The following is a 26,823-nucleotide window of genomic DNA, read 5'->3' on the forward strand; positions in this document are numbered from 1 at the left end:
AGACGTGTTGTGCAAAGAAGTGAGCCACTTGCCCTTCAACATGCATGATATATATATACATATGCACACCTCATGAATCTTCAGAAAGAAACGAGAGAAGCTCCAGAGGAATGTGTTGAAAATCCTTACGCCTTTATATTTCGATCCGTCCGTTAGATTTTGAATCCGACTTCGGTATTGTGTTCCTATCGACGCAGGCTACAACTGGACGTAATTTTTACTACGTTTTGATATGATTTGAAATTATGCTATTGTCAGAACTGAATAGGATTCATATATGACGTTCTTGATACGTTAAAAATCATAGAATCGAAGTCAGATTGAAAAACAGATTGATTACGGATTTGTTATGATTTTTCAGATTATATTGAGTGGTATTGGACAAATTTGAATTGTGACTGGCTTATAGATTGTATTGGATAGTGGTTATGGATTGTAAGTGTTATCTGGTAATGTTGTATTGACGGGGATATTGAGATTTTACCGTTATGCCGTGGATTTTGAATTACATCCAGAATAATCAGATTCAATGTTGAATTGAGAATGGAATATTGATATTATGATTCTTGATATATCGTTTCAGATTTACAGAGACAGTCTTGAGTTCAGAACTGATATTGCTTCAGACCGAGACTACAAACGGAAGGTATAAGTCAATGTGGTATTGGGAGATCGACTTGAGTCGGTTTAGACTTGAGTTTCCCTAAATCACATACTTTACTTTATTGCATTGATATTTGCATGGATTTGATTGATGTACTTGTTCTCTTGATTTATAGATAGCAGGTATTAGACGAGTAATCTTGNTTGGAGTTTCTTCTATCACGGATATTCGATATGGAATGCCATCATCTGGAAACCGGGATCCCTAGACTAGGATTGAGTCTAGTCTGAGACGTGGAGTCACGAGTTTATTTACAGTTTTATATGGATTCATGTTTCAGATTTGACATTTATTTCTGATATTTACTGCATGCTTTTATATTGATTATATTATCGTATGTTCGTTGATTTATACTGGGATTATATTCTCACCGGAGTTATCCGGCTGTTGTCTTGTTTGTATGTGTACATGACAACAGGTGGGACAGGATCAGGGTCCAGGAAATGAGGAGAGATCGTGATTAGAGTGGAGACTTCGGACTTTGATGTATATAGGGTTTTGACACTTGACATTAGTAGTTGAACCTTAGTTTGAGATGTTTGTATGTTGTATCAGATTTATACTCTCATACTGATATGTATAGGAGTTTGATTCCATTACGTTCTACAATTAAAGAAAAAAAAATTTATGACCCAAATTACTGGATTAGTAAATTGATCCTAATGATGATTAAGAATTGTTTAGCGTCCGGGTCCCCACAACAAGTGAGGCATTCAGACACAAATCTGCGGATGTCTCTCTTCATTCCTGGCCACAAATACAAGATCTGCAGGTCTTTGTACATCTTGGTACCTCCTGGGGGGATTGAACACGGAGATGCATGTGCCTCTGATAAGATATCTTCTCTGATCGAATCTACGTTAGGCACCCACATTCTTCCCCTGTATCTCACAATACCGTCTGACATTGAGTAGAGCACACTGCCCTTGGCTTCATTCTTCAGTCTCCATTTCTGCAACTGCTCGTCTGAAGACTGTCCTTGACTGATACGGTCTAGTAAATCAGACTTGACTGTCAGATTAGACAGCCTTGGAGCTCTGCCCTTAGGAAAGACCTCTAGACCAAATTTCTGAATCTCAGACTGAAGAGGTCTCTGCACTGACAACTGTGCTATGGCTGCGACTTTTCTGCTCAGGGCGTCTGCGACGACATTAGCCTTTCCCGGATGGTAGCTAATTTTGCAGTCGTAGTCTTTTACCAATTCCAACCATCTCCTCTGTCTCATATTCTGCTCCTTCTGTGTGAAGAAATACTTGAGACTCTTGTGATCAGTGAATATCTGGCATTTATCGCCATACAAGTAGTGTCTCCAAATCTTCAACGCAAAGACTACTGCGGCTAATTCAAGATCGATAGTCAGGTAGTTCTTCTCGTGCACTTTCAACTGCCTGGAAGCATAAGCTATAACCTGACCATGCTGCATCAATACTGCGCCTAAATCGAGCTTAGATGCATCGGTGTATAACACAAAGTATCCTTGCCGTGATGGCATGGCCAACACCTGCGCTGAAATAAGAGCTTGCTTGATACGACCAACACCGGCGCTGAAATAAGAGCTTGCTTCAAAGTATCAAAGCTCTTCTGACACTCGTCACTCCACACGAATTTAGCATTCTTCTTTGTCAGTGAAGTGAGCGGCACTACTATCGACGAAAATCCCTGAATAAATTTCCTGTAGTAACCGGCTAAACCCAGAAAGCTGCGGATCTCTGATGCATTCTTTGGCTCTACCCATTCCTTAACGGCCGTCACCTTTGCTGGGTCACCTCAATCCCATTGCTAGATACTACATGCCCCAAAAATGCTACTTTCTCCAACCAGAATTCACACTTACTGAACTTCGCAAATAACTTGCGACTCTGCAAGGTCTGTAAAACCGTCCTCAAATGTTGACTGTGCTCCTCATGGCTCTTCGAGTAAATAAGGATATCGTCAATAAACACTATGATGAATTGATCAAGATAAGGCTGGAATACTCGGTTCATGAGGTCCATGAAAATTGCTGGAGCATTTGTCAGTCCAAATGGCATTACTAAGAACTCGTAATGCCCATACCGGGTTCTAAAGGCTGTTTTGTGAACATCTGCATCTTTAACCTTCAGCTGATGATACCCTGATCGAAGATCTATCTTAGAGAACACTGAAGCTCCCTGCAACTGATCGAACAAGTCCTCGATCCTTGGTAATGGGTATTTGTTCTTGATTGTTACCTTGTTCAGCTCTCGGTAATCGATACACAGCCTCATGCTCCCATCCTTCTTCTTTACAAAAAGCACTGGCGCGCCCCATGGAGAGAAACTAGGGCGAATAAACTCCTTGTCAAGAAGCTCCTGTATCTACTGTTTAAGTTCTAGCATCTCAGCTGGAGCTAATCGGTACGGTGCCTTGGAGATTGGCACTGTGCCTGGCATAAGATCAATGGAAAACTCCACCTCCCTATCTGGTGGAAGACCTGTGACGTCGTCAAGAAAGACGTCCGGGAAGTCTCTGACTACCGGCACATCTGATATGGATGGAGTGGGCGCATAAGGTGCCGAAACAATCCTGGCCAAGAAAGCCTGACACCCCTTAGAAATAAGTCTCCGTGCCTGCATGAAGGAGATCATACGAAGAAAGCTTCTCCATTGGTCTGGCTCAAAAAGAAACTGCTCCATTCCCATCGGTCTGACCAAAACTGATCTCTCCTGAAAGTCAATCAGGACTCGATTCTTCGTCAGCTAGTCCATTCCCAAGATTATGTCGAATTCTGACATCGGCAATACTATCAAGTCAGCATACACCAACTGGCCCTGCAGTTCTAGATCAATATCTCTGACCACGCTGGTAGCTAACAGTTCTTCCCTTGATGGGACTGTCACTGAATAGTTCACGTCAAGGCCTATAGACTTGACGTCTAAATGATTGGCGAATGTCTCCGAGATGAAGGAGTGAGTGGCTCCCGAATCTATCAGGGCCTTCGTGGTTAATCTCTTAATGAAGATATTTCCCGTCAACAGTGTAGTGTCTGGGTTCGCCTCCTGAGCATGCATGGCGAACACCCTGCCCTGAGTTGGCTGCTTTCATTGTGGGCACTCCTTCAACATGTGGTCACTGGCTCCACATTTAAAGCATTTCCCTGATCCCCACAGACACTACCCCGGATGTTGGCGATTGCACTTCTGACACACTGGGAAATTACCGGGCTTCTGCGGAGCTTTCTGCTGTGGAACAGGCCCCTTGCCTTGCGGTGGCCCCTGATAGGGCTTCTTCCCTGGTTGCCCTTGGTAAGGTTTCTTGAACGGAGGTCTCTGCTGCTGCGGTGCCTGATAGGGCCTCTTGCCCTGCCTATCATTCTCAATATCCCGCTGATCCTGTTCTGCCGCCAATGCTCTAGACACGACAACTGCATATGTAGTAGGACCAGCTACTCGGACATCTAGGCGCACGATCGGCCGCAACCCATCCATGAAATGCCTCAACTTTTCTCGGGCATCATTAGCTATTAGGGGCACGAAGTAACACCCCCTTTCGAACTTCCTAACAAACTCTGCAACGCTGCTGTCCCCTTGACGCAACGCCATGAACTCTCTAGTCAATCGGGAGCGTACTTCTTCAGTGAAGTACTTGGAATAGAAGACCTCTTTAAAACCATCCGTGTTCGCAAATTCACTGACACTGACGCACGCTCCTACCATAGCCTGGCATCCCCGGTCAAAAGGAACGTGGCACACCTGACTCTATCTTCCTCTGTCAGCTCCATAAAATCAAAAATCACCTCGATGGACTTAATCCATCCCTCCGATATCATCGGGTCGGTGGTCCCCGAAAACTCCTTCAGGTTCATCCTCCTAAACCTTTCGTACACTGCCTCCGGTTGGGGCCTCACCCCTGCACCCCCTGCTGCAGCTTGGTTCCCCGCGAACTGCGCGAAGAACTGTGTCATACCTGCAAGCATCTGCGCCTGCATATCTGGAGGTGGACGAGGAGGAGTGACCCTCTCCTCATCTCGGGGCTCTCTGTTCTTCTCTCTAGCTTCGCGGTTAATCATACGTCTGGGAGGCATACTGTTCAAAAATTTACCCAACACGTAAACCCAATATGCATGAACATGATACTAATAGTATAAGATGCACGTAATTTGAATTAAAAACATGGACATGCTGAAATCGTGACGTAATGCTTAACACATAACATAATTTAAAACATGAAAACTTACAGACTTGAGGTGTGACTTCGTGAGCTTCTTGCAACTGGAAGTAGGCATAACCCTTTACAAGAACACCGCTCTGATACCAACTGTAACGTACTGTACTTTTTCTACTTAAAATTTGCGGAAAAAAAATAAAAAAAAATTTCTTAAATAAGAAGTAAACCTTCAGTCAAAAGCTATTAATCCAAAATATTTGTAATACAAAGATCACAAATAAAGTTTGCTAAAAGCGTTTGTTTAAAATCTCATAACCAAAACATAAATCAGAGTATTTTGATCATTGCATAAAACTTCAAAACATGGCGGTCCTCGGGTTTAGCCTTCAACTCAGTCCGAGCCAGCTCCTTGGTCCCCACCTCCAGCCTCCTCAACATACTCATAGCTGCATCGATCAAGTCTAGTGAGTCTAAAGACTCAACACGTATAAACTGGAAAGTAACGAATAATACGTAACAAAACCACATGCAATTTTAAAATAGGGAATACATACATGAAACTGGAACTTGCATAACTAAAACGTGAACATACGTACGTACAGACATAGACGTGCCATCAACATAAAACTTTTCTTGAAACATGATTGCATACTTGAACATACTTGAACGTACATAACTTCGTAATTTTGCGTAGAGGAATGTTTCAAAGCAAGTGACCCATACATAATAAAGGTCTGATCAGACAAACCACAGTACTGGGCTGACAGGGACGTATCCACTGCCACATACATGAGATCCCCCGTTCATGCTTTAAAGGATGGATTGGTCCCCGTTCATGCTTTAACGCTTTCCAATCCTGATCTAAACCCGTTAATGCTTTAACGGGGTGGAGAGGTCCTCGGCCACGTTCACCGACTTCCAAACCCATTCATAATTTGTTCACAAGACATTTATCATACCTCAAAAACTTGAAATGTTTTTTTTTTGCACGTAAACATACTTACTTGGCGTTGAGGGATTCGTTGGACTTCGTTTGGGGCCGTTGCTACACGTACTAACATGAATTCAAAATCTTAACTCGCAAACTTAGATGTAAATATCATGCTTACTACGAGCTCTTTCAATTCCCTAGGACGTTCTAAAATTCCCATGACTCGACCTTGTAAAATCATTGTACTAAACCATGACTTCAAACCTAAAATCATACTATAACCAAAATGACAAGCACACGGACCCCGTGCCCAGGTCCGGCTCCGGGTCCGTGTCCGTGCGGTGAAGTGTGTCGTGAAGAAAAGGGAAGGCACGAACCCCGTGCCTAGGTCCGGGTAGGGGTCCGTGTTCACTATGTAAATTGCCCCTTTGAAGAAAGCAAAGGCACGGACCCCGTGCTCTGGTCCGTGTACCCTCGGTAGGAGAAAACCCACGAATTTTTCTGTGAAAGAATTTCTTAACGTTCTAAACTCGGTTGCACGGACTATGAACCGACACCCCGAGACCCATCTTAGCATGCTACTCCATTGACAACATTGGTACAAACACCTCGAAACAACGGTGTTCAACCTACGACACAATGCAACTCAAAACATGGAGATTGACATCAAATTGTTTCCTACGACTTGTAGTGAATTCAAGTGCCTATCGACACTAACCGGTACCCAAATGCCAACTCAACATCATACTAAGCATACCTATATGCAGCAACGATCGCCCGTCGATCTCCAACGAAGCCTGCAACAATAACACTTCAAGAACGCATCAATACATAATTTTCTGAAAAACGCAGTTTGACGAAAAACGCCATAACTCACTCAATTTTTGTCCAAAAATTTTGAATCTTATATCAAATCAAAGGCATCAAAAAGTTATACAATTTTTGTGTTAAAAGTTTTCTCAGAATCACGACCGAAAAATCGCAGTATTTAAAATGACATCAAAAACGTAAATTTGTGATCCAAAGTCGTTTCAAAATTGATCTAAACATGATTGCTCAAACTTCTACTCATCACACATGAATTTTTACGCATAAATATCAACACAACGCATAATATGACGAGATCGATACAGGAATGAAAGAATATACGTGCCTTTTGATATTTAAAAATACCGTAGCGACGATACCGAAGCGGAGATGGCGCGAGGATTGATCCGGGACGACGTGGCGCTAAAATCTTTGAAGAAAACACACAAAAATTGCTGGGAATTTAATGGGGAAGTGGGGCGGCTGCTTCTAGGAGTAGGAACCCTAGTTTTTGCTCTTTAAAATAATAAAACTGAATTGAAAATATGTGTGTGTGCGTGTTTGTGTCGTGTGAGTGTGTGTGTGTGTGAGTTGTGTAGGTAATTAGGGGTAAATTAGTGCTTAATTGAATAATTAAGTGTTAATTAAAATACTAATTGAAATATTAACCCCCTATAATTTACTACACATCCCAAATTAAAATTTAAAACACAACATGGATAAATTTTAAAGGTTTTAAATTCCTAAATCACCAAATAAATAATTAGGCTTTAAAATGCTGAAATTAAATAAATTATTTAAAACGCCCCATTCTCAACTTAAAATAAAGTACCGCATTTTAAATTTCCAAAAATCGTCATCGGTCTTTTCCTCGATTCCGACTCGAAAAATCGCCTGAAACATGAAACTAGAAAAATATTTTAAGGTGCATCACATAACATAATGTAATTTAAATAAATAATGTATCATTAAAAATAACTTTTAAATTTAAATAATGACTTAACCATTAAATAAATGCATGGAATTTACGTGTACTGATTTTGGGCACTACACCTTTCTCTTGTAAAAACGTGGCCCTTTGATCCTATACTATGGCAGCCCTTTCATGCAGACATATATCAAGTTTTGGAACAAAAATTCATACATTAATCATATAAGAATGCATAAAAACGAAAATATTAAATAAGGAATAATGTTTCCATGCAAAAGTAATTCAAAACAATAGTATGGTGTGATAGATGAGAAAAAAGATTTATCTTTGCGTGTATAACGCACGAAATTCCGTTGACGATACGAAGAACGGCGACAAAAAAACCCTAGGCTGAATACCTTGCAACTTTTCCGAATTTTTTTCCCTTCAATATGAGGTGTGTGCCATGTGTTGTGTTTGAGAGAAAATTTTGAATGGTGTTAGGACAGTGGGGCGTGTGATATGATGCATGGGGTAGAGTTTCTTGAACTTTAAATATTTAATAAACCACTAATAAGGCTTAGGCCCATTAAAGAGGTTAATTAGACCCATTATTGCTTAATTGAAATATTAAAAATTATTTTGTTTAATAAAGTTTGTGAAAGTATTAGCCGTGTTGTCAAAAAGTTCATATTTCCGTTGAAAATCGAATGCCGATAAAAATTACATCTCGATGTATAAATTCACCTCAAAACTCCGTATTTTCAAAAATAACATAAACCATCAACTTTATTTTAAATAATTAAATATAATTATTTAATAAAAATATTTTCTATTTTTCAGCCCTCGGTCTCCGTTCCTCGATCGCAACTCGAATAACTCTTAAAAATACACTTTAATGCATGTAAGTAGAAAAACTACTAAAACATCACATAAGCATGCCACATAATCAATTTAGCAATTAAAATCATTTAATTAACCATTTTTCATATTCCCTAGATTTGCATGCAGTTGGATTACGTCGTCTTAATTTTGGATCTTACAGAAAGAATTTCATGGTTGAGATCTGATAACTTTGCTTCATTTTTCCAAAACCAATCCGNGCATGCCACATAATCAATTTAGCAATTAAAATCATTTAATTAACCATTTTTCATATTCCCTAGATTTGCATGCAGTTGGATTACGTCGTCTTAATTTTGGATCTTACAGAAAGAATTTCATGGTTGAGATCTGATAACTTTGCTTCATTTTTCCAAAACCAATCCGCCCACCCATCAAGCTCAACTTTGTGCCTCATCCTGAAATTAGTGATGGACTGAAACAAATAAGTATAGAAATTGGCTCATTTGACCAAACTGTCTATGAGGAGCATTTGTTTGCCAAAAATATTTAAATAAAAGCCCAACAACCACGATCGAAGTGGAGGATCAGTCATTGTAGAGAATTTTGAACAAAACAAAAGAGGGAAGAAAGAGAAAATGTCTACATAATCAATCATCAAACAACTACTGCAAATATTCTTTGCAATTTTTCTCAAGTTTCAACAAGATTTACATATGAAATTTCAAGTTTATAAGTTAGAAGTAGGATTTCTGTAAATTTCTAGTTATAATAATCGTCCTTCTACTTTGTTTTTTTCATTTCCATTGTTTAAATATAATCAACGTCGTTCGAAATTAGAAAAGTAATTCATGTCATTTGTGAATTGATTTTTTGTCGTTTCCTTTGTTTAATTAGTTTATTTTTTAGCATCGATAATCCGAGGAGGTTAGAACCAACAACCAAGTCGGGAATTTACGTCGTTTAGATATAATCCATTTTTTATTTTATTATTTTTAATATGTGTCGCTTGACACCTGATACACCCGCACTTTTACAAAATTTTTGCATTACACATTACTTCGCCCAAATAAGAAAACGGGAGGTTTCATCGAACCCGAGAATGAAGATAACCCTTGGAGGATGGCTCAGAGCTGAGCAAATGCAAGGGAAGATCCATTTTAGAGGTTGCGAACAATTTGTAGGGTTAAGTAGAGTTGTTTTTGGTTTTTATATGTATTTTGTAACTTATTACAAGACTAATTATTGACGGTAAATACAAGTAAATTTTTAAAAGGAAAATCATAGTAAACAATTTGTTTCACATGGATGAAGAAAAATAAAAGACTCAAAACGAACGTTAAGAGAAGCCCAATGTATCAGCCAGTCCAGCCCTATGATCCCACAGATCCGGAAAAATAATTTGCGAGCCAAGGGGAAGCAGCATCGAGCACGAACAGCAACCCGAAATCACCCATTTTTCTTAGTTACTTGTATTCCGAACGCGCATTGGCTCAAATATAGATATCCAATTCTCGTATCTTTGGGAGATTTATTTCATAATTTGGCGTATTTAAGGTCATAAATGTTACCCCTTGGTTTGAGCTGAGGTACATAAAAAAGATTTGGAAAGGCCCTGCATATCGTAGCCCTAGGTTACAATCTATTAGTGGTTGATTGCAATTCAGGTAATATATGCAAATTCCCACCTCCGGAGCCCTCTAATATGGAGCTCTGCTTAAGTCAGCATCGACCCCTGAAAATTTTAGGGCATTATCTATTGATATGTTCCTTTTTTTCTCTCTTTTTTTTCGTTGAGTGGATGTGGAATTGACTATGTTGTTCATTTAACTTATTTTAGTTGATTTGCATAACCGCTTTGTGGTGTTGAGCTGTCTTGCTACATGTGGGCTAATTTTGCTGATGATTAACGTTTCATTCCTGCGGGAATTCTGAATGATTGGTCACCTCCAACATGTTATGTTCTGCTTTTGGATTATTGTTTCTCTCATTGTTTTTCAGTTGCGAAAGTATGCAAGCTGCGTCTGGGCATATCGTGTAACATGAATGGGTTTTTAAGCTTTTTTTAGGTTGAGTTCATGAAGCATCAATTTCTTCTATCCGGGTATTCACATTTTCTATGTTTGTAGATATTTCTCTAATTTTCAGATAAAGTAACCCTGTCTCTGCAATCAGTGACTTGTTTTTGTTCAATCATCCAATAAATGATGTGCAACACTGGTGGATCTAATGTTGATAGGGCACAATGTTTTTACTTGTTAGAAAACAAATAAGGGGAAATGCATGCAGTATGCAATATTTCTCTACGTATTGTTTTTCTTAGCTTCACATATTCTCCGACTTTAGGAACTATTGTGGCTTTTCTATGACTTTAGGTTTGTCAATTTGTTGTGTACCTTTATGCATATACTTTCATTTTCACTACAATTTGGCATTGTGAATTTGGGGCTTCTTGGGATGTTGACTCCCTAATTTCTTTTGTTTTAGCTCCCAAAGTGTTAGGCTCTGTCCTCGGGCTTCTATATTTCCACCTGGCATTTCAGGCTTGTATGTGATTGTTGACTCATGTTTCTTTCTGTATGTCTTGTGTGAAGATTTTTTATTGGAAAATTGTAAAACTAAATTAAATGTCATTTCATGGATAAATGACTTGAACCTTTTGATAAATGACATAAACAAAAGATGGAAGGTACAATGCAACTTAACACTTATTTTCGTCTCTATTTGATTTCCATTCACCTGTTTTTAGATTAATTAATATTTTTAGGCTTCATCAAAGATTCAAATCTATATTATAATAGTAGCAAGAATATGATATTCATATCTCATTTCTTTGGTTATCTCTTGCTGAACTTCTAGTCTATGGAGCATGTGTTCAGTTATTTACTTTCAATATTTTCTTAATTCTTTTCTTTTCTGATTGCTTTTATGTTCTTTGTTTTTCAGTGGTTACTTTTGATCTTTATCTTATGGAGAGGATCATCTGAAACTAATGAAGTATGGAATGTATGGATGTTGTTCACTTCAACATCTGTGAGCTTAGCCAATGCTGGGTTTGATTCTATGGGAGACATTGTTGAAGGTGGAGTTGGTATTCCAAACAAAACGTCTCCACGAAGAACTGCAATTCAAAAGGTTCAAGTAGAACTGAGGTAATGCTGATGCTGCTTGGATTCTATATGCCAAATGCTTAACTGTCTTTAGATTTTATTGTTTTTGACATGGACTCAAAATATTTCTTTTGAAACAGGCAAGAGTGTGATTTTCGCGATGAAAGGAGAAGAGAACTGGAATTTCTTGAAAATGTATATATTATTACCTTTGTTCATTTTTCTTGACGTATATCAAACAATTTACGATGCTTGATTCTTCTTGTTTGTAGGGTGGAAATCCCTTAGATTTTAAGCTTGAGAATGTTTCTTCAGTGAGTGTTCAGTCAACGTCATGTACAGATCAACATCCTGATCTGTTTGAAACCAGGTATTTCCATCAAATTCTTGAGGTATTTGTTTATTTTGTATTCAAGTATTCATATCTACTGTATTTTTTTTCTTTTGACATCATGTAGTGAAGCAAAAGTTAGCTTTGCTTGTACCGCGTTGCCTCGTGGTGACTCTGCAGAGAGTAGTGGTAGACATGGGACACCTCATGGTGAGGCCAGTAGTGCTGATAATCTCATGTTATTTGCCATTGAACGCGAGGTGTCTGGAAGTGATCGGTCCTCATTGCATCTTAGTAATAGCCATGTTGTGCCATCTGAACAGTCATTCCAGATGGATGTGAGTCATAAAACCATGGAACCTGGGGATTCAGCTGCTTTTGACCTGGCTGGGAAAGCATACAAACGACGGTATAGGTCTCACACAAGTCGTGACGGAACTAGGTCCAGTTCAACGGATGTAAATCCCACATGTGGCAGTCTGAACTCTTCTTTACCTTTTTGCCATGGCCCTAGGGATATTAAAGAATTTGTAGCTGATTCAAAATATCAGCATCCAACATCTAACTGTAATTCAGAGTCTGTAAATCCTATAGGTGATATCCATCCTAAGATGGTATTGACAGAAGGTCAGAGGGATACAGAGTTTAATTATGTGAAGGCCGTCGAATTGGACGAGGACCTTGTTGAAAGAGTTTCAATCGATCCTGCCTCTTGTACTATGGCTTTTGGTAACCCTTTGACTGATCAACATAACCAACAATCACTCTCAGTTGCTATGGAAACCCCTAAAAAAATTGGTTCCAAACAACCTGAGGTGATCCAGCCGATGGAAGAAATAACTTCTGGAGTGATTGAGTGTCAGCCAAGTATTACTTTTGTGAATCAATCTAGTTCCTGTCAGTTGAATGATTTTAGCAAAACTGAGAGGGATGAGATTACATACGATTCTCATAACAATACGTCACGCACCATAAATGGCATGGGTTCTGATTTACCATGCACTCAAAACAACCCTTGTGCTGATGGAAAAACTGAAAAAGAAATATGTAGGATGAGAAAGTTTGATTCCAATGGTAACTTGAAAAATCAAACGCTAGATGTGGCCCCAGTCGTAGAAAGTGATGGAGTTGCAGTTGTAGAAAGCGAAGAAGTTGTAACGGAAAAGAAAATGACCGAGAATTTTGAAAGTTCTGCCCTTTTTGTTGAAAAGACTATCTTTGCCTGTCAAAGCCAGCAAAATGGTATTGCAGTCCAACCTCAGGAAGAACTAAATCAAAACGGTTCTACTTTAAAAAATGAAGCAAGGAACCAATTCAACAGTGAAGACAGAGAAGCTAGTCTGATCAATGGATCAGAATCAGGGAGAAGGCCTGCTGTCCCAAAATTTGGCAGTGGTAACGATGAAGACTCGATTTTGAAAGAAGCAAAAATCATAGAGGTTTATATTTTTGCTTTCTGTTTGCTTTGTTCCATTTGTTTATGGTTGAAGAAAAATTTTATGTAACTTGTTGGTGGGCATAATATCTAATATTATTAATAATTTAATGGACAGGAAAAACGGAAGAGGATCATGGAGTTATTGATTGAACCTTTTCCTGTAGAGATTCATGTGAAATCCAAATGGGATTTTGTGCTTGAAGAAATGGCATGGATGGCAAATGATTTTGCACAGGTTTGACTTTGTATATTCTTTGAGCCTTACTTTGTAGTTCCACCGGTTCTTCTGGAGCTTTTTTAATCCTTATTTATTTGAAATATATATGCTATTTCTTCTCGTTTGGTTATCTATATGTAGGAGCGTATTTGGAAAACTGCTGCAGCATCTGAGTTATGTTATCGAGCTACTTTTAGTTCTCGATTGAGAAAACAAGAAAAAATTTCTGGCATGGAGGCTAAAAAGGTCGCTTATACGCTGTCGAAAGCTGTTATAGGGTTCTGGCATTCTGTTAAGGTAACATTACTGTATTTTTAATGGATGCAATGACACGCATTATGTGTTTTTAGTGCGTTTGGTAATTGGTATTGTGTGCCATTGGTTGTGGTTCAAGCCTTTTTTTTCTTTTCGGATTTATTGTGTTTCAGTTCGGATTTATTTACAGCATGATGTTTAAATGTTCAAGCTGAAAGCAATTAGTAATTTTGTTACTGCAGTAAATGTGAATAAATGTCAAAAGTATCCCATACATACATGCAACATGGTGAAGAGTTTGGCCATGTTCTGACTTCAGATTGTGTGTAATCTGTCATTTAATTTTCATTGGAGACTTCTAGTTTGCAATAAAGCTCCTAGCATTGTCTAGAATGTGTCATGATATGTTAGCATCTTATAACTGATAAAATTGTTTTTTTTTTTCGAAATTCTTTTGCTTTTTATGAGGTAACTGACTACAGTGATGTAGAATTTGAAGATCCTTCTCTCAAGAGGTGTGAAATTATTTAGAGGTTAAATTTCTTTGATTTTTTTGCTCTAAGATTTGCAATTGAGGTTTATTGAGGAGTACTGCATGAGGTATCTCTGGGGATGGGGTGAATTCAATTAAGCGTTTATTCCAGATGGGGTGAATTCAATTAAGCGTTTATTGCCATCATTGATATGCCTGCATTTTGTGATTGTAAAGAACAGGGAACTTCAATGTTTTGATCATGACAATTTGCAATGTTATTGTATTTGGAAGGAGTCAAGCAAGGAACTTGATGATCAACAAAGTCAAAAGATTGGTGCCTTTTCTGTTCTGGCTTATGCAGTGAGATTTCTCAAGTATAACACCTTAAATGTTTTTCACAATCGAGCAGAATTCCCACCAACACCAGATAGAACATCTGACTCGAGGACCCTGGACGTGTCATGGGAGGAAAATTTAACAGAGGTATGATTGAAGTCAAATATCCTCCATTGTTTATATGATACTCACCCTCTCCTCTCTCCTTCTGCCACCCAAATCTATCTTCCCAGACGATCCATCAAATTTTGCATGTTCTATCATGCGGTGCATGCGTTCTTGTGAAAAGCTCTGTACTTTCTTGGTTTACTTATTTAGTATATTTTGTCATCATTCAGGAGAACCTTTTTTACACCATACCTCCTGGGGCTATAGAGATGTACAAAAAGTCAATTGAATCTCATGTGGCTCAGTGTAAGGTAAATGCAGCTCTCAGTTTGTGTGCATTATAACTTACTTGGATTTCCTAATAGTTCATTGTTTTTTCTTGCCTCAATTTTTTTACTCTTTCCTTCTCTGTTAAGGTTTTCCTTTTCCAGATATTTTAAGGTTTCAGAGATTGTCTTATTGGGGCTTTGTTTATGGGGCAGGGTATTGAACTGGCTCATGATATACTTCTTAGGCGATAACAATGTCATGTCTTTGACGGAGGTCCATGCTATGTACAGTTATAGCATTTTGTGTCAACATAATGATAATTTAAAACATATTTTATTCAAATGCAAGGTTTAGGCTAAATTTAGGTGGGATAAATTTCATTGCTATGTTAGGGCACATTTTAATCCGAAATTTTATGTCAAATTTTATTTTGGTTGAAGGCTTTCTTTGATTTGAAACTATCTTTGTAGGTTTGTCATTTTATAGTTTATATATGAAGGACGACCTTTATGTTTGTATACATCAGATTATGGGTTGACCACTTTTCTGTTTGTTACTTAGCCTTTTCTAAGGAACTGGAGTGTTTGTATAACATTTATTTGAACACAGTTTTTCAATTTAATGTTCATTATTAAGACGTCTGGATATTTATTGACTTTGGAGTCTGGTGCTAACCAGAGTGGTTTGTTTAATTTTAAGGTGCTATAAATTATTGGTATGAAGTGTTACTCTTTTTATGGGTTTTGTCTTTTTGTTAATAATTAAATAATGTATATAATGTTTTTCTGAGAGTGAAATGGTTACCTATCACATTATTAACAATTTACCTCGAGGAAGAAAACACAAGACTGCTGTTTTACCTCTGTCCTCCAAGCCAAAAGGTCTGTGTTTACTGTCATAAGCTAAATTTCAAGGAAAATAGATGAATGAGACATAAATGTAATGGGTTGATAGTTTTGCATTTTACTTTGGTTTAATTATATCACGTTATTTGTATCCTTTCTCAGAGAATTGGAGCCAGCGCACCGGAAGAGGTGGAGACATCTGCATGTGATACTGCAGCAGGTAAATATATATTATAACAGCTGCTTTTTGTAGTTCTGCCTTTGATATTTACTTGTTTTAACAAGATTGCTTTTTTTTTTTTTTTTGCTGTAGACTTTACATTTCAAGAAAATATGTACGAGGATGACGAGGAGGAAATGAGTACATATGACATGGCAGTGGCCTGTGATAATATTAAGCCTGCAAGATTTTGCCAAAACAAGCGGAAACAATTGACACATGCTTATGGTGCTCGATCTTTTGATGTAGATTCCAGTCTATTGGCAGTACGGTATACTGATAATAAAGTTCTGAGGCAGTCATCTTCTTTAATGGTGAAAAGGCCTTGCAGCAGTCTTAATGTTTCAATACCCACAAAACGTGTGCGAACTGCTTACAGGAGAGTTATGAGCCCTTTTAGTGCAGGAACATCTGGATGTATGTTGCAACCGAATAAAACAGAAGCTTCAAGTGGTGATACCAGTTCATTTCATGATGATCACAGTACCCTGCATGGTGTATCACTTGTTCCAAATAGTTTGGAATCTAAGTTGGGTGGGGAGTTTGGAAAGCAATTACCATTGGACACTGCAGAAGTATCAACAAAATCTAAGAAGAGATCAAAGCATCTGGTAGGTGATTGGGTTTACTTTCAAAAACTGTGGTTCTGAGCTTGTCATATTATTGACTTAATGCCCAACACCCAAAGATGGCAGGTTGAATCTAGTTTTCAAAATGAGTAGGCGTATCAATTTGCATCACTAAAAAGAAGACTTAAATCACACTTTGGACAAACTTAGATTGCTATGGTGGAATCTGTATACTTCATTTTTTATTCTGCTAAATAATTAGGGAAATAATCTTGAATTTAGGATGATTGATAGGAGCAAAACCAAGGGCAAACACATTTCACCACTTAAAATCGGCATTCATGTTGTGTTGCTGCGCATGGATGCAACACTTCCTGTTTGAATACCTAAAAGAGTTGTTGCAGAATGCTCTGTTTCTTCACTTGCTTAAAACAAATTTACATTCAATTGATCAAATCGCATTCACTGGCTCTGGGAAAGAATGAGAACGTGCATACATATTTATGATTTAGTTGTAGGGATCTTTTTCCATTTGAAAAAATTATTATTGTACTCTTTATGTTTGTCAATTGAGACAAACACTGAATTTTCTCTTTATAGCTTCAGAGGGTTCATTGGAAAAACGAATCAGACAGTTATCAACTTGAATCTAATGGCGCTGAAGGTAAAGGTTTGTCTCTATCGAGCCAGTCGTCGTATTTCATACCAAGCATGCAATCTTTGTCGTAGTTATATTTCTTTTTTGAAGGTTTTTTGGTTCAACCCATGATGAAGATGATGAAGATGCAGCAACCACATGATAGCTCTTTTGACGATATCTTACCAGTTGGGGGGTCTGTTACTTCTCCAGTAGCCTCTCAGATGAGTAACATGTCCAATTCAAATAATATTATTAAAGTGATTGTTGCACATGATAGAGGGAGGAAACCTAAAGCGATGAAGGTATGTTTTGCAGAGTGCTATTTCTTTGCCTATTATCGTCTTATTATACTTTATGGTTTGATTTTTATCAGATGCCTGCTGGACAACCAGGTTCCGGAAGTCCATGGTCACTTTTTGAGGATCAGGTTGATATCGTATTTATATGCTATATTTGTAAACAAATTGGTACTTCTTGTGCATGAGTTGTAATTGTCTCATACGTTTGGAGGTATGATAATAGGAATGGTTTGTATTGTGTTTGACAGGCACTTGTGGTGCTGGTACATGATTTGGGCCCGAATTGGGAGCTTATAAGTGATGCTATTAGTGGTACTTTGCATTTCAAGGTAATCTGAGTCGAACTAAATACAAATCATTCTTGTAGTTTTTCATAATTTTTGTATGATCTTGTTTGAGTGAGTATCCTTTTGTTCCTTTAAAATGCATTTTTTCAGTAAATCTTATTAATTTGTTTGTTTTGATCAGTGCATATTTCGTAAACCCAAAGTATGCAAGGAACGTCATCACATTTTGATGGATGGGACTAGTGGGGATGGGGCTGATAGTGCTGAAGATTCTGGGTCGTCACAACGTTATCGTTCTACATTACCTGGCATTCCAAAGGTGAATTTTCTATTTATTTCTTGTTCGATTGTGTAAAAATACAGTACTTTGCTGCCTTTGTTGCATTTGACGGTCGGTGTATATCCATATCTATTCTTTATGTATACCTCAATTGATGATCGATGAGTAGGAGTCAAAAAATGAATATTTTGAGAACCATGATCGTCCAAACACCCAAAATTCGATTAAACAACAAGCTGACATCTTTTTTTTTTTCAATGGGCGACATCTTGGTGTCCCTTATAAAGTAATCTCAAAAGGGGCTGGATTAGGGATGAAATGGGTCCGGATAGGACTCGAACCCGCCCTATTTGGGGTTTGGGTTGCATAACGGGTGACCCGTCCCGTTTTACAAATATATCAAGTCATATTCTTTAAAAGTATGTAAATGTACCTAAAGAAACTATACAATACATTCAACATGTACGAGAATATATCAAACTTTATTTAATAAATTTTACATAATTCTTTGTTTATCTGTAGGTAATTATTCGTACAATGATGATTTATAATTTGTTAGACTATAATTGACAGGGAAGGATAATTTTATAAAAAGTATGCTCTCGAGTCAAGAGTTACTAGCTATATAGCTTGATTGTGTTGATTTTGTTATAAGAAAACCATTAATTAGGAATTTTTTTTATCTAATTTTCGTCATAAATGTACTGGTTAGAAGTAAAAGATGTTGAAAAATATAACGAATACAAGTGTCTGATGGGTATGACTAATCTAATGGGTCAAACCTTTTGGACATCAGGTGTGGGTTGGGGTGGATTAAATGGGTTGTGACTTGTGGCAGTTATCAGTCATTCAAAATCTTAACGGATAAGTTATTGGGTACTAGCAAACCCAACCATTGCGACCCTTAGGTGGGTGGGATATTGGGGGGTGAGGTTAGTAGCGGCTAGGGAGTGAATTATAGCAAGGGGAGTTATCTGTCTTCTTTCCTAACTCGAAAGGGTGGGTATCTCCTCCCATTATTCTAGGTAACAAAGGAATATTCCGTTCCGTACCCGAATGCTATCTGTCATCGGGAGGGCCATGTACTCATCTGAAGTTGAACCGAAAAATAAAGCATCATATAACAAGCAATGATGTAGTCCCCCAATAGGGAGGAGATATCTCTAAATGAAGTGTAAGATATAAAGAGAGAACTGAAGGAGCATGGTTCATGAATCGAATGATAACAATATTGGCGAGCATGTGTATCATAACTTCACTATTTGTTTTCGATGCTTTCCTCTTCTAGTATAGCTATACTTGCCTTGCTAAAAGAGCTTAGACTAAAAATGCACATCATTGTTGATATTATTGGTAAAATCTTGTAGTTATTAATAAAGTGACAAAAATTTAATTTGTTGTATTATCAAATCTGATATTGTGTTTTGGAATACAATGGCTGATGGATCATAAAATGCCTTTTCTTTAGGGTTGTTCATCGGACAGTTCGGTTTTACAAATGCCTAATATGATATCCAAACCTTTTTATTTCAGTTCCACAGTCCGAGATATGAATTGATCACAAAATTTGGTTGTTGTTTTGAAACACTAATTACTAATTGCTTATTAAATTTAAAAATTCCCTTGAAATCTCTAGAAGAATCAATCAAAATTTTAAAAATTTGGAAGAAGTGTGTTAATTAAAATACTAAATTTTAAACATAGAGCAGCATATTCGTTTTTTTAGCAAGTGGCATGTTGGGTTTGTTTCTGATTGAAAAAAGGAGAAAAGCGAGAAATATTATGATAAAAGAGGGGGGAAATGAGTGGAATGGAAACAGATTCTCAAAACTCTAAATACTTGTTTATTAAAGTGTAGATCTCAAGGCATATTTGGGTGTAAAATACAAAGAAAAAAAAAGAATTTTAAATATTTATTTGTTTTCGTTTTTTATACTTAAAACTGAAAAACGAAATTTTATGAACTCAAACCAAAACTGGTCAAATAACTGAAAAAACTGAATATTTCTGTTCAGTCGATTTTTTCAGTTTTAGTGAAAATTTGATCACTTCTGCTTTTCTTTTTTAGGGTAAAATTCAAAGTAGCGAATATCAACATGCGGACAATATATTAGTCACTTATATGGCACAAGAGAAATAGGTTGTCCACCTTCCCGGGTTTTGTATTGTATATATAATCGGTGAAAATCAAACAGTTATCTTATAATGATAAAATTTCTATTTTCGTTTTGAATAGAAATATAAATCATGTACCAATAGCTCAGATGTTGTATTGTAAGTGCTGTTGCTGCAATAAAATGCCTTTTATTTTTGGGTAAAATGCAAATTAATGAAAATTAGTGTGCATTTTCTTATATATACTTTTATATTAAATTTGCATCTGAAACATTTTTTTTGTACTTATATTTTCTATTTTTCTTACCATCTATGTGACATCCGTTTTCTATATTTTGCTCTTGCATTTCATATAGGGAAGTGCCAGACAATTGTTTCAGCGTTTGCAGGAGCCAATGGAAGAAGATACTCTCAACTCTCACTTTGATAAGATCATCATGATTGGGAAACAACATTATCGTAAGACTCAGGTATACTTATTGACTTTATGAAATGCTCAGGGACGCACTCCAGTCAAGTATTGTCTATTTACTTATGATTTTTTGCAAGCCTTTTCTGTTCAGTATGTTGGAGTTTTTGCTTGGATACAGACACCTTAATCTGTTTTATTTGGGACTATGTGTCAGTAATTGTTGTGTTTGTACCATCGATTTCTAGAATTATGTCTTGGATAGGTTGTGGTTTGGTTCGCAGGACTTTGACTGTCTTGTCTCATGGCCTGTATACTTGGTGGCAAAACCAGTTTGTTTTATATTTATGCACATGCTGCAATTTGGCTGTTCCTGCTGCCAAGGATACGGTCAGCAGTAAAAGAGTGATGGCTATTGCTAACGAGCCCAATTCAGAATGAGCAGATGGATAATGAGGATGCACAGTGATTGTGTAGAAAATGCTGACTATCAGCATGTAAGAAGTATACTCGAAGTTTATAGAATGTGTAATATAACAAACAAGTAATATTAACACAAATAAGAGTGGAATCTGAACTCAAACTTAATCATTTGGTTGGCTTAACACTTTTGGTTTAGAATTTTCCGGAGTATGAATTTTGGAGATTTCGCAAATGATGGTCTGGATAGTGTGTTTTACGTCTTTGGACAATGAATGTGATAAAATTAGTTTCTTATAATTCTTTGAGAAATGGAAAATAATGTTATGATTTTATGGAAAAGTTGAGTGAATAAAACTGTTAATGGATAACTAATCTTTGTTTGCAATGTGACTAGTAGATAAAATTTGAATTTAACAAAATGAAATACCTCGTGTAAATATGAATATCCAGATGCATAGACTCATCTTTAGATCCCAAACTAACAGTGACTTGGATATTATCACTGGACAATTGGGTGATCGAGACAATAAGTTTCGAAAGTGGGGAAAACATGAATTGTACAATATTGGAATAAAATTAAATCTTCACAACATTGGTTATTCTTTGTTTAATTCAGTTTACTTTTTATCTACCTTGATTACCATTCTTCTTTGCTAACATCTTTATTTTAAGCATTTTAACCAGGAACCTAAACAACTTCAGCAACCTCACAGCTCTCACGCAATTTTGCTTTCCCAAGTTTATCCAAATAACCTGAGTGGAGGGCCTGTCTTAACGTAAGAATTACAACTGATTTAGACGTGTTACATTTTTAGGTTGGATTGTTTGTGTTATATCGTGCTAATTGAACCCTCTCTCTCTCTCTTGTTATACTGCACCGTTGCGTCTTTGAAGACCTCTGGATTTCTATGATGCTACCGTAGTTGGACCAGATATGCTTGCTGTTGGGAATCAAGGGCAACTTTCTAGCGTATTGACTAATCCAAATCATGGTAGTGTAGCCCCAATGCTTTCTGCATCTGGTGCCAGTTCTACCTTCCATGGATCCTCAACCACGATGCTTTGCAATAGTCTTCAATCATCACCTGGCTCTCTTAATTCCGCTGTTAGGTAATTAGCTGTTGAGGGCTCAAACTTCTATTTGGAGTCTATTTCTGATAGGAGGACATGAGTTTTTAATTGCTTTGTTGCAGGGATAGTAGATATGGGGTTCCTAGATCTGCATCAATATCGATTGATGAACAACAGAGGATGCAACAATATAGTCAAGTTATATCCGGCAGAAACAGTTCCCAACACAATACGTTTGCTCCAGGAACTCTTCCAGTAACTGATCGTGTTCGTATTCTTTCTGGTGGTAATGGGATGGGCATGGTAAGTGGCATTAATAAAAGCATGCCAACGGTTAGACCAGGACTCCAGGGAATTGTTTCATCATCTATGTTAAATTCGGGGAGTATGCTCTCCCCTGTCGTGGCATCAGCAAATGTGCATTCTGTAGTAGGTTCTGGTCAAGGAAGCTCTTTGCTGAGACCTCGTGAACCCTTGCACATGATGCGGGTAAGCCTTTTATAATCAAGTATTGTTTATTAACATCGCTTCTTCTGGTAATTGGGTTTTTTTCAGAAGTTTAGAACTCATAAAAGGTGTGGGACTTCTGAAATATCATAATATTGAATAACCAAATGCGACAGCCAACATTAGATTGAAAATTGGAATGTTATTATCATCTCTCCCTTGGTTTGGAGTGATGGATTCTGGGTTTCTACCTGTGTATTATATCAACCTCCGCCACTAAACAAAACACCCTAATGGAACTAAATGGTTATGTTTTGTCGAGTAACTCATATTTCCCTTTTCTTCTCCTGCACATCAATCTCGCCCTTAAGTATTTCAGTAATGGTATTTGGAGTAAGTTTTGGTTGGTAGATCATATATTTATTTATGTTGGTTTTCCTTTTATGGTGTTCAAGTGCCTGTCTGTACATTTGAAAGGCGTACCAGTTCTTTTTCGCACTTGCCTGATGTTAGTTAAATTTTTGGTACAAGCCACTTAATAGTTAATACAATAAAGTGTCATTGGATGGAATCATGGACTTCACCTTAAACTCGTACTGCCAGCTCTACCTTGTTAAAATTATCATTTTTCTATTTTTGGACGTTAGTAAATAATTTTCCTGGCTCTGAAATGGCAAAGTTCGTGTATTCTTTTATGTTCAAGCAATGAAGATACACATTACTAACTCCTAATCCCTCTACTTTTGAAGCAAGAAGGTTTGCATTCAAATTATTTTTTTATATGTTTATCTAAGCCTTCTTACCAATTCAAATGGTGTACTCATTTGCGTGTGCATGAAAGCACACTCATATCTGTTATTCGGCATTTTCGATAATTAACCGTGATAAAATTGGCATTATATCTCGATAAAGTATCCATCTCTATGTTCATGGTTCACCACTCTTAATTCTTGCTCATCTTACCCTATATGAAGCAAATATTTGGTACTGGGACATATAGGGTTAGAATTTTTTAAGTAGTTACGAAAAATGTTACTGAACTGAAATGCAGTAAAAGGTGGTGTTCCTTCTGTCGTTCTTCAGTTGAGTGGTTGACCATGTTATTTATTTCATTATTGTGCATCGGTAATTACAGTCTAAAGATGTTAATTGTCTCATTATTGTGTATCTGTACTTAGCAGTCTAAAGATTTAAGTTGTGGCACGAGGTTGCTATTGGAATCATTCTAACTCAGCATAACAGATCTTATCTGTTCTGTACAGTAAAAATAAACCAAAAGTTCCCACAATGGTCATGCAGTAGTCCTTCCATCAAAATTTTCATCTTTGAGCTAAAACAATAGCTTAAACTGTTGCAAGATTGCATTAGAAAGAATGATGCTACCATAGAACTAATAATTAACTGGCAGATACCTGTTTGGTTCTGTCCTCTCCAATCTTAGTGGGTTTTATTTAATCTATGCGTGTAGGAGATAGCCATCATACTTTTTTTTTTTTTTTAATAATTTACCATCACATAACTAGCACTTTTGCAATGGTTGCTGGAATATTTCCAGATGACTAACCGTCCATTCCTGAACAGCAGAGTTTACTTCTTTGCTTTGTGCCGTTTAATCTTCTGATTCACTCCGAGATTTCTCTGTTGCATCTCTTTGTGCTAATAACTTACATGTAATTTCCTGGTTTTGTAGCCTGGCATGGTTCAGGGTTCACAGAGGCAAATGATGGTTCCTGACATTCAAATGCAATTGTCTCCAGGAAGCCAAGGAATGCCTCAGTTTGGTGGATTAAGTTCCCCTTCTCCGAACCAGACGACTTCTTCACAATTGTCATCATACTCCCTCTACAATCAGCAGTCTCATCCAGTATCTCCACAACAGCCTCAAGTTATCAGTCCTCATACACATTTTCAGGCATCTGCCAGACCCAATGTACAGCAGCAAGCCTATGCAATTCACTTGGCTAAGGAGAGGCAGACACGACAGCGCCTTCTACAGCAGCAGCCGCAACAACTACAATTGGTGGCATCTAATTCTTTGGTCCCATATGTACACTCGAGCCCTCAATTTCCAATATCATCTCCAGTGCAAACTAGTCCCCAAGTTCAGCCTGAAATGAGTTCTCCACCAGTTTCTCTTTCTCCTTTGACATCAACTTCTTCAACGAATTCAATGCCGCAGCAGCAACAAAAACAGCACACACATGCTCAGGGAGGTGGAGGCAATGCACAAACAGGTGGCATTGGATTAACCAATCAGATAAGCAAGCAACGACAAAGGCAGCAGCAGCAGTTTTCACTAGCTAACAGGCAGCATCCTCAGCAGCGACAGCTGCGACAACAAGCTAAGGTCTTAAGTGGTGTTGGGAGAGGGAAGCCGATTTTGCATCAAATCGTCCCAATCGACCAGTCTCAGTTGAATGGATTTTCAACAAATCTGGGAAATGAGTGTTTGGAGAAAGGAGAACCAGCCGCTCCTTTAGTTCAAAGTCAGGGTTTATGTACTGGTTCAACACAGAATTCTGTGCAACCACCTAGGCAGTACACGTCTTCTCAGTCATCTAATCAGTCCCTGCCTCAGAAAAAAGAGTGTTCTGGTAGAGCCGCCTCATCGCCAAAACATCCGCATCAAATGACTTATCATTCTGATACCAACAGTTAAGGTCATGTTTCAGCAGTTGCTCCTACCAGTTTGCCTTCTGTCCAGCAATCTATTTCATCGTTGGCGGTGGCTGGTTTAAACCACCAACAGGTACTGCCCTCTCGAAAGTCAGTGAATCAAATTAAATCAGCTCTTCAAAGAGTATCCCAACCAAATCGCTCAATCAATTCTGAGCCATTAGTTAAACCACAAGCAAATGAATTTGATACTGGTAAGCACCAATCAAGCGGGCCTTCAGAGATGGATAGACTGGCCAAAATGGAATCAAATGCTGTAAACTCAGAAACAAATTTAAGTTCCTTGGTGTCTGCTGTCACAAATTCAAGCGAGCCAGTGCCTCGGGCTGGCCAAGGGCTTTGCCAGAGACCATCAGCAAGCTTGCCACCTCTTAGGCATGATGTTAGTGCACATTGGCATCAGCGGCCTTCACATGTACAGCAGTATCAGCCACCAGTAGCCCAGACACAGCATCCCCCACTACAGAGACAGCAACAGCAACCACTGCTTCCGCTCCATTCTCAGCTGCAAACACAGCTTCACCAAACAGTGAAGAACAATTTGTATGGTAGCCCCGGTGACACCAGGATATAATGAAGCTAAGCCAACTGACATGGTGCAGAATTGATTGTTTCTATCCATGTTGGGTCCCCACTTACTCAGGGGACAGAAGTGTACAGGTGAGCCATCTTGATTAATCAAATTATATATCAATTAACATTTTGTGTAGTAGTTTCCATACCGAGTTTTCTGCCTAGGTTATCCTTGGTCCGATGTTGGTTCAGGAAGTCAGTTTCCATTACCTTCTGAAAGTCAAATTCTTAACCATCAACAAGCTAAAAATAAATTTCCGTTTTGCTAGCACAATCTTCAATTTTATCTCATCACTCATTTTAGCTGTTCATCATTTTTTTTAAATTACTTTTAACTTTACTTGCAACTAATGAGAGTACTAAATACGAATTACATTTGCTTCAGTGAACTCGTGGTTTTATTATCGCATGCCATGTTTGCCGAGCACAATAGTTCTCCCTAAACCATGAAAGAGAGACTGGCAGTGTCGATATTTTCAGATGCATCGAGAATTAGCGCTAGATCTTCGGAAAAGATACGTAGGTAGGTGTACAGTCTCTCAACTCTCTTTCGTTGCCTTTTCTTTCGGCTCTTATCATTTTCCTTGTTGATTGTGGGGGATATGTATATTCTTCATCTGCCCTGCAAATAACAGTCATGCATTTTGATGTTGGTGGGGGTAGCTATCAATGTTGTGACCGAAGGCTGTCGTATTCTTTTATTTTAAGTCATAACCCAATATTTTCATCGCATCAGTGATTTTCCACTACTCTTCTTTGTAACTATATCGAAAAGTACGTAAGAATTTCTTTCCCAAAAAAAGGTACTAGGAATAGCAATTTGTAACAGTTAGCATGCATGAATTGATGTAAATGATGGTATGCAAGAGGAGTTGAAATTTTTGGCTACGATTTCTGTATACGTATTATGCCCCCATTAAAGAGAGTACTCGGCATATTAATGCTTTCAAGTATTAATTGCAAATTATTCAATATATTTTATGATTAGGAATATAGTTTATATGGTGAATTAGTAGTCTAAATTTCCGATCTCCCAAGAAATTGCTCAAGATTGATAAAATATGGGAAAAAAAAATAAGATATACGCAAGAAAGATAGTTACTTTTGTTGTGAAAAAGTAAAAATTTACGGTAAAAAGTAAAATCTCAA

General features: G+C 37.7%; 1 pseudogene; it reads left to right on the top strand.

Annotated features, from left to right (window-relative positions):
- Positions 1 to 9,665: 9,665 nt before the first annotated feature.
- Positions 9,666 to 26,631, top strand: LOC140981728 (chromatin modification-related protein EAF1 B-like; annotated as a pseudogene).
- The last annotated feature ends 192 nt before the right edge of the window (positions 26,632 to 26,823 follow it).

The sequence above is a fragment of the Primulina huaijiensis genome, chromosome 1 (genome assembly GCF_012295235.1).
Source record: "Primulina huaijiensis isolate GDHJ02 chromosome 1, ASM1229523v2, whole genome shotgun sequence".
NCBI classification, from domain to species: Eukaryota; Viridiplantae; Streptophyta; class Magnoliopsida; order Lamiales; family Gesneriaceae; genus Primulina; species Primulina huaijiensis.